Below are 10,468 nucleotides of genomic sequence, written 5' to 3'. Positions count from 1 at the left end.
TATAATATGACATATAATTGTAGTGTTATGTACTTCATTAATTTGTCTTTGAAACAATCCTTTTTACACAGAAAACACAAATTTTGATAATTAGTTAAAAAAAAAGTTCTATGGTTCACGTATTGTCTTTTTTTCTAAAAGCAACTTGTTTGATTCATTAGTCAGTAGATAGATATAAGAAGATGTGGTATGAGTGCCAATGAGACAACTCTCCATCCAAGTCACAATTTGTTACTAGTAACCTAAATCATTATAGGTCAAGGTACAGTCTTCAACACAGAGCTTCGGCCTACAACAAACAGCAAGCTATAAAGCTGGGGTCACAAATTAACGATTTTTGCTGCCGTCCTTGTTAGGAGCATTCCCGAAAATAATTTGTTACAAGTCTAATAAGATCTTGTGAATCGTGGGCTGGAAATTCAAAATTTGTAAAAACATTTATTTAATCCCGACAACAATCAGTTATTGGTAAAGCTAGGTTCACACTGCCGATCAGATCAACTCGATGATCCGATTGTCCAAATTGCCACGACCAAGCGTAACCAAATTCTTGATCGGGCCTGTTTACGACTTATACCCGACCGCTATCCGATTGTACTTGACTTTAACTCGACCATTCACTACTCCTTAATGACTCAGGCCATCACGACTCCAACGTGACCACTTATTGAATACATATACGATTATTCCGACCAATCTATGATCTCTACACGATATTTACTCGACTAGCTAGACCAAATCAACTATACTCGATGTCAGCCGGATCTCGACCAGACCAGATTGACCAGATCGTATAGGGGTCGTAGGGATAGCCGGGAATTGGTCGCGTATGTACTATTTCAGTACTAGTATAAGAAAACGTCTCATTGTTTATGCCCCGCCGCAACGGAGGCAGCATTAAGTGTTACCCTTGTCCATTCGTACTTACGTTTGTTTCAACAATTAGTTTCCGCTCTCTAACTTATTTACTACTCCTTAATGACTCAGGCCATCACGACTCCAACGTGACCACTTATTGAATACATATACGATTATTCCGACCAATCTATGATCTCTACACGATATTTACTCGACTAGCTAGACCAAATCAACTATACTCGATGTCAGCCGGATCTTGACCAGACCAGATTGACCAGATCGTATAGGGGTCGTAGGCATAGCCGGGAATTGGTCGCGTATGTACTATTTCAGTATAAGAAAACGTCTCATTTTTATGCCCCGCCGCAACTGAGGCAGCATTAAGTGTTACCCTTGTCCATTCGTACGTACGTTTGTTCCAACAATTAGTTTTCGTTCTCTAACTTATTTTTGCCTCAACCAAAATGTTCCACACAAAATAGATCAAGTCCGAGTTCGAGTGGTGTATACTAAATGTATTTTACCGTTCTTGAGTAATGACCCTTTATAACGTTATATATGCAAGCCGGGGCTGTATCTGTGTCCATAATCTGTGTCCTATGGACACATTCTTCATTTATTTGGTTAATTCAGTAGTTCACAGGTCTGAGTAAAATCATACATTAAAGATATCTACATGGATTATTTCAGTTGGATTTGTGGGCAAGGTGCATTAGAGCTCCAGAGAGACAGGTTATTAGTTGTGAAGGAGCTTGAAGAGAGTGTGGAAGACGAATAATGCCCCAGTCACACTACCGTAGACCACGATCGCACTACTCTCACCGCGATCTAAAATAAATTCAGATCGCGGTGAGGTCGCGGCATGAACATGTAGATTTTCGTTGTTTTCACGATGCTGCTACGTCCTCATTACGCTTCTACAACGATTCTGCTACGATTATACCACGTTCTCACCATGCTTATTTTGCGACCTCACTACGATTATCACGATCTTACTATACGCTCATCACGTTCTCACTACGACCATACCACGATTTATCCGATTGCAACACGATCTTACCACGCTTTTTCTGCGATTATAGCACGCTCTTACCACGATCATTCTATAATCTTACCATTTTCATATCGCGATCTAACTACGCTCTCAGCAATAACGTCAACATCATGTTCTATATAAATAGTTTTAAATACGGTTCCATTCCTTCTAATTGTCATTAATACGAAGAATCCACCAAAATCTACCAGAACTTGTGGGCGTGGTGGTAGGGGTAGAGGTAAAGTTAGAGGGACCTCTGATACGAATCCTGATCCAGTAGAGATGTCGGATCAACCAATTCAACCTGAATCACAAAGTATTGCTGATCCATCAAGATCAAATGACGATATTTTATTGAACAATAGTGGGAATGATACAGATGTGTCAGGCATGGTTAAGCTGTTGGAAAATATGGACATAGAGTCCAAATTACATACAGACAAACAAAACCTGGAGCGCTTTTGTATATTTTATGTGACAATGACAATGAGCATGGCTAGAACTCGAAATGGTCGTAGTATGAACGTTTAGTCAGGTCGTAAGACGAGCGTGGTGAGGACGGCATGAGCGTGTTAGAATCGTACTATGGTCTTGAACAGCGTAGTATAAACGTGGTATAGTCGTAATAGAAGCGTTGTTGGGTCACGTGGAGAACGTAATGGTCAGAGTGAGGCCGTAGTAGCGTCGCTGTGAGATCGTAGCGCAATCTTCGCTACGATGGTACAGCGACCTTTGCGATCTTCCCACGACCTTACTGCGCTCTCGCTACGCTTCTACTACGACCTGATTTTGCCACGACCGCACCACAATTGTTTTGAACATGTTCAAAGTTGGCTACGCTCATCACGATCATGAAGATATGGCGCGGAATCAGGGTCAAAAATACTTATTTACGTATATACATAATTATTTCTGTATATACAGAATTCGATTTACGTATATACGTAAATCGAATTCCGTATATAACGTGGGGTAAATCGAATTCTGTATATACAGAAATAATTATGTATATACGTAAATAATCTCGTATATAGAGAAATAATTATGTATATACGAAATTCGATTTACGTATATACGTAAATCAATTTACTTATATACAGAATTCGATATACGTATATACGGAATTCTTTGTGTATATACGTTAATATTTTTGTATACTAGACATCAATACAACCTGCCAATGAAATTCATTGTTATAACAATGATTTCTCTTTTCTATGACTAATGAGAACCGAGATAGTCATTTTCTTCCATTTACGTGGGTTCGGATTCCGGTTTTCAGTTCCGGATCTAACTCTCGTTTTTGGGGGGTGGGAGGTTAAAACAGCAACAATAAAACTTATGCATAAAATAGCCAAATTAACTCATATGTTTAACAAAAAACACATCCCGTATATTGTCAAATAAAACCTTGAGAGGAACATTCGATTTCGAAAGTTTTTTAATGAATTAAGCGCGACTACGAACAGACAATCATAACAGCTTCAATTGTACTCTCGTTTATATATTCCGGATTAAAAAAAAATAAATAAGCATATTTTACCAGCAAAATATCATATCTGGGAACATTAGTTTTCACGTATTATTTTGTTTTTTTTTCAATTATTTTTTGGTGCATATTTTTTGTTAGCTTGCTTGTTTGTTTATGTTTAAAATCACTTAATTTTGACAACAGACACGCTTTAATTACATTTGTAGTTTGATATAACAATAAGTGGCACTTTAAAGTAAATAAATTGACCTTCTCTAGAACTGCCAGTTTAATATTAAGCAATGTATTGATTCAGTTTAATTGGCATAAATAGCAGGAAGCATACCAAAGTCACAGTAAAATCTCGTACAACATAATCAAAGGTCAATTAAAGGCACTTCCAGGAAAACAGACGAGGGCAAAATAACAAGGTGTGGGAATAAACACGAAACACTAACACCGAAAACACTAAAAACCAAAGCATGGAAATGCGAACACTCAAACTCTCAAACAAACCGAGAGTGAAATCAGGTGCTCGAGAAGGTTAAACTTTTCCTGCTCATTGCCCAAATGTAATGTAAAAGCGGATAGTAAGTCATATAAAAAAGATGTGGTATGATTGCCAATGAGACAATTCTCCACAAGAGACCAAATGACACAGATTTTAACAACTATAGATCACCGTACGGCCTTCAACAATGAGCAAAGCCCATACCGCATGGTCACTATAAGAAGGACGGACTAGGAGTACGACAACGGGAACACATCCATAACCATTTGTGAAATGGACATTCCATAATGCTCAACCAAATCGTGATGGCGACCATAAGATTTTTAAGTGAGAATATTAAAGTTTTTTTTTCTGTAACTCTGTTTAAATATCTTATTTGATAAAGATAGTCCTCTATCTATGAATCCTTTGTACTGCACGCACGCCCTTGTGTAAAGTATCAGTTGTGAAATGTGGACTCCATGACGAGATATATGTTGCTGTATAGAAACGGAAAGTTCAGAAAACACGCATTTGTTGAAACTTTTCCAACCTCTTCCAGAACTGCTACCTAAACGCCGTTTTTATAGTGTACTCTACAATTAATTTAACTTACAAAACAAAAAACTGAATATGAGATGAGTATGTTTAGGAAGTAAGGTGAACTGTTCAGTTAAGTACCCTCGGCGTACATGTCCACACGTCCAATCTTAGTTCTCAGATACCAGTTAACCTACAAGCATGTAACTTGGGTGTGCGGCTTGCTTCCAAATGTAGGTTACCTTGACCTGTATTCCATGCTTCAGAGGAGACAGACCACGATGATAAACCTGTTCAATGAAATATTATTAAAAACTATTTCTTGGTTAGTATTCAAAAAGTTTGATGTGCAAACTTATCTTGACTAGAATCAAAGTTGTAAATATATCAGTGTGACGTTTCCCCTCTCACTCCGTTTGTCCCGAGAGGAAAGAAATGAAGTCCAAAGAAAGCTATGGACAAAAATAGCCCCAACCCCAGTACTATACTTAGGATGGGTCCCATGGGTGGGGGCTTTGGGTTGATTTTGTAATGTTCGTTCCCCTTTCTTTCGGAATGGTAGGGCTAGGGATCCCATTTCCTTTGTATACTTGTATATGTTTGCTTGATATTTTTGTCTTTGCGCGAACTTGTAGCCATCTTTGTTTCGTTTATTTCTATTTCAGGTGATAGCTATGTGAATTCGATATCGTTTGATATTAGCAAAATCTTAAGTTTTTTTCGTTTTTTTTTTTTTTCGTTTCATTTAACGACCTTGACGTAAACATAACTATATACGTTTGTCAGAAGCTCTTCGTTTTCCTTCCAATGATATGTCAGGAGAACGGTGGCAATCAATAGTTAATACACTATCAATTTTCAGTTAATATGCATGAAGTTAACAACTGTTTCGAGATGTACAAACTTGACGGGTGAGTCATTTCAATTTGATATTACTTCTAGATTCAACAGAACTTTTTAAATATCCATGCATTTGGAAGATTTTTTGCACCTGCATTTTGCAATCGTTCATTCAGAAATGTGCAGGTCACAGGTGCAATTTTAAGGCTCTATATGGTCACAGTGTGGGAACGGAACTGTACGGGTTTTTAATATTTTTTTCATTCGGGAGACTTTCAAGCGAGGCTCCGACAATCGAAAAAACAACAAGTTACTGAATGTAAGTTTTGATTAACGCACACGTTACAATATTAAGTTTCTGCTTGAAGATTTGGTAACGAAAACATTCTACATATACATCTAGACCAATCGAATACCGAAAACGACATATGCAGCCAGAAGTTTTCCCTTAAATGGTTGAGCTCCGAGTAAATCGCTTAAAATTCTCCATCAACAGGGAATAACATTTTTTAAAAAATGCAAAAAGATAATCGTCACTACAACAATTTTTACAATTAACTCTTTTCTGATATATAGTCTAACCACTCTGAAAGTTTGATAACCATCGTCTCAGTAGAAAAGAAAATAAACCATTTTTTTATGTTGGAAAATTTCATTGACTGTACAATCGCTTGCTCGCTTACTGTACAATCACTTGTGGCCAAAATAATAAAATAGATTGTATATTTATTTCATAGTTTATTATTTCTTCATTCAATATTGATGTATTAAATATCTGAATAAGAGTGAACCTAAATTTAGTCATAGTTTGCCAATTAAGATTTTATCAAGTACACCATTCTGAGACACACGTAGTTTTTCTATACCGGAACCGGAGGGACAGACAAACGAAAATACAAGACAAAAAAGTACAGCACACATGATAAGAAATCTCGATTAAAAGAATAAAGCTCGTCACACAAAATTCGGTCAATAAAGTCATCATTTCGAATATTCCATTATTTTCTATATCAACATTTTAATTGGCTATTAAGTTTTCTGCATTGATTTCATCTTTTAATCACAATACACAAAGGCGAAGATTCCCTCTATTTTCTGTGACAGTTATTCTTTATACTTCGTCTATAGTTTTGAGTTTATTCAAGTCAGTTTAACCATTTTATCCATATCAATCACTGTACTTATTTTTCACTGTCCTAATTGTCCATCAGAAAAAAATATGTTTTTGGTTTTCTTTTCAAATTGTTATATCTTTATGTGACTTAAAATTTCTTGAATCACAAAGTTGTGAGATAATAAAACAACATGCTCAATTTTAATGAGACATGTAAAGTCCCTTCATAAATGGATATGTATATAAAAGATTTAAAATCCTTGTTTCTATACGTCGATTTTGTGCTCTTGAATTTGTAAGCGATATTGGAACGGATAGTGGAAAACGGCTGATTGAATTATTATTATGTTAAACATGATGCTTACATTTGTAATCTTGTGTTTTGAGCAAATCCTTTTATTATCCAATTGAACGATCAAATGTTTTGTCAAACGTCTTAATAAGACAAGGGTTATAGCATACATAATTTCTAAGAGACAAACGTAGTCTTGAGTACCCATAAGAGAACCAGTATTCCATGGAAAGCAAACAATCGGTATACAAGACAAAATCGTTAAACACAAATGCCAAAAAAAAAAATGTTCGGACAACACAAACTCCCTTATAAACCCGAGGAAGAGAACAGGTACTCAAGAAGGGTTAGCATCTCCTGCCTCATAAATCGCACCCGTCGTGAAGGCCTTCCTAGGCCATAAATTATAACTTTTTTTTACAGGAGGGGCTGAGCAAGTTATTGATGCTTTGTCCTGCTTTGATTCTTGACTTTTTCCCGATATATTTTACCTTGGTTTCAAAAAAACATGTGCACTCTATACAAAACTGATATTTTTTATTATCAAATTCATATTTTAATATTCGGCTTTTCAAGTTTGGCGAAGTTGTAAGGAAATTCTTAGTTAATCATTATGATTTGTCAAAGTCGTAATGTTGTTTTTATTTGCGACAGCACTACTAGCTCTTATAATGCTTCTTCGTCATTATCTCGTCACGATGGTCTCCAGAAAAGACGTGACTAGTGTTCTTGTTTGGACATGAGCTTCCACAAGATAACAGTTTTCAGACTGACGTTCTAAGGACAACGATCATATCCAAAAAGGAACTGGGTTACGACTGCGGCAACTATTATTTCAAAATTAAGACGAAGTGTATATGTAATAGTCGGGAATTTGGGATTTTTATGAAATTTTTAACGCAATTTGGAACTCGTTGAACTGCATCTGAACATCTTAAAAGTGAAATATGTACAATTTATATTTTCAGAGATAAAAAAATTATGCAAATAAACTATAAATGGCCCTCAATAATGACGACTTCAGTATGTATACTAAAGAAATTTATCCTGTTGAACTAACTTTGAATAAAGCTAATACTAACATTGACCACTGCCCTTTCCTGGATCTTGATATCTATATCAATAACGGGAAGCTCGATACCAAAATTTATGATAAAAGAGATGATTTTTCATTTTCTATTGTCAATTATCCATTTTTAGATGGTGACTTTCTCTTGTCACCATCTTATTGTGTTTTTATATCTCAACTTGTACGATTCGCTCGTGTATGTAACAACGTATTAGCTTTTAGCGAGAGAAATTTATGTATTACTGAAAAAATATTACACCAGGGTTTTCGATATCACAAACTAGTCAAAATATTTACTAAATTTTATCATCGGTACAAGGACATCATTCGTAAATATAAATCAACATGCAGACATCTTATACGTTCGGGTATTTCACATCCATTTTTTATGGTAATATTCTTTACAAAGCACAAAAATATCGGCATTCACCTCAAAAGCTAACGAAATCTTTAAACAAACTCAACTTATCTAGTATATTTAATGACTCTACCGTTCAAAAGTGTATACCTCCCTATATTGATAACACAGAACCACCTTTTATTTCATACACATACAAAAAACCCAGCAGAAGTTTAATTTTTAATTATACTTCGGTAACATCAGACGCCAATGTAGAAAATAGTACTCCTTTAACTTGAAACTGTGTATCGTCGAAGTTTAGATATGTTCCCTATGGCCATGTTATTACGAGGAACCTCAATATCGTCCAGGACAGAGAGGTTAAAAACTTTTCGAAAAAAGGACCAAAATATCGTCCTCTTTCTAAAATAGATTGGAAACAGTGTCGTCAGGTCACCAAAGATGCTCTTTCCTCGTTTTGTAAAAATTGGTGTAAACGGGAAAAATTTGATAAAAAATATCTTGATTCTTATTTAAATAAATGTATGAATGTTGTAGATAATAGAATATCACATTTTGAAAATAATTCAGAAATAAATAAAAGAGTACATAATACGCCTATTTCCAGAATAAGAAATAAACTTCAAGAACTTTCAATGCGGTTTGTGTTTGAACCGGCCGACAAAGCAGCCAACAATGTGGTGGTGGTATGCCGTAAATACTACACGGACGTTCTTAAGAATGAAATCTTAAATTCATCTACATTCAACTGAGTCCGTGTGCTCCACAGAGAGTCATATAGTAAACAAACATATCATAACCACATCACAGCTTGAGGCTTCTTCTGAACATTTGAAGGTCCCTACTATATAAAAAAGAAGATGTGGTATGATTGTCAATGAGACAACTCTCCACAAGAGACCAAATGATACAGAAGTTAACAACTATAGGTCACCGTACGGCCTTCAACAATAAGCTAAGCCCATGCCGCATAGTCAGCTATAAAAGGCCCGAAATGACAATGTAAAACAATTCAAACGAGAAAACTAACGGCCCAATTTATGTACAAAAAATGAACGAATAACAAATATGTAACACATAAACAAACGACATCCACTGAATTACAGGCTACTGACTTGGTTTATTCATTTTTTCGCAAAAATTTCGTATAATCGTCAAAAAATATTTCAATCGGTCAGTGTTGTTGTGAAAATATGGCAGCTAATTAATGGTCGTGTTTTGCAGCCGAAGTTACGATTATCACCCGTTTGTAAACAATCAACAAAGAAGCATGGATATTCAGGTAAGCACGTGTATAACAATAAGGTATAGTGTATCTTAATGACGGAGCGATGTTTACGTTTGGTTTTTCAATTCGCACTTGCGTATTGCGAATACCGGATTTTTACGAGAAAGGTCACGCTGCATACGGAACTGAACAAGTCGGCGAATTGTTCGCTGGAATCAAGCAATCAAAAAAAAGTAAACTTCTTCTAAATTTGGACAAATTATAGAATTTTCTTGAGAAAAAATTATATGTACATAAGTTTTATAATAAAAACTAGCCATTTAGCTATAAAAACATATGCATAATTTTTTTTTAATTTGAAGTTTCATATGACTTTAAAGGACTGGAAAAAATAATAACTAAAGGGACAAAACCCGACAACTACAAATTAGATATTGCATTTACCACATCCACATTATCAGATTCTCTATAAAGTTAAAGAACCCTTTAAATGAAGCTATTCACGAGTGGCCCGGTGCAAATCTAAATTTTCCGACCATATCCATTTTACCTCCATTCCTTTCCTCGTTTTTGTTCATTGCTTGTTAACAAGTTCTCGTCCTGAATATACTAGTAGCTGAAATATTGATCACTGGACGTTTAACACTAATCAATCAATGAATTATAATAATAATAATAATAATCTTTTTTTCTGCATTAATCAAGAAGTTTGTGACATAAACAAATATAACAGCTAGTTACAGTTACATATAACAAAGAATACCGTATAACACATGTACACACTAAAATACTTCTGTTCTCAATTCTAATGACTGTTTTAAGATTAACACGTTCCGTAGTTGTAGGGTTTATATTAGTAAATAAAGTATTTTGTGTTCATTTGAAATTTATATACAATTGGAATTTTCAGTGGAAAGTAAATTGAACAAATCGAGTCTTGATTAATGATTAAGCTAACAATTCAATAGAAAGTGTTCTTCGTGTTCTATTTTATTACAAATTCTGTATTCTCTTGGTGTTCAATATAAAAAAGAAGATGTGGTATGATTGCCTATGAGACAACTCTCCACAAGAGACCAAATGACACAGAAATTAACAACTATAGTTTAGTTGAAACATATTTATTTATAGTGGATTGAGAAACAAGTTATTTCAACCTATATAAATCC

This window comes from Mytilus californianus, unplaced genomic scaffold (assembly GCF_021869535.1).
Source record: "Mytilus californianus isolate M0D057914Y unplaced genomic scaffold, xbMytCali1.0.p SCAF_10, whole genome shotgun sequence".
Lineage (NCBI taxonomy): Eukaryota > Metazoa > Mollusca > Bivalvia > Mytilida > Mytilidae > Mytilus > Mytilus californianus.
This window is presented reverse-complemented; position numbering follows the sequence as displayed.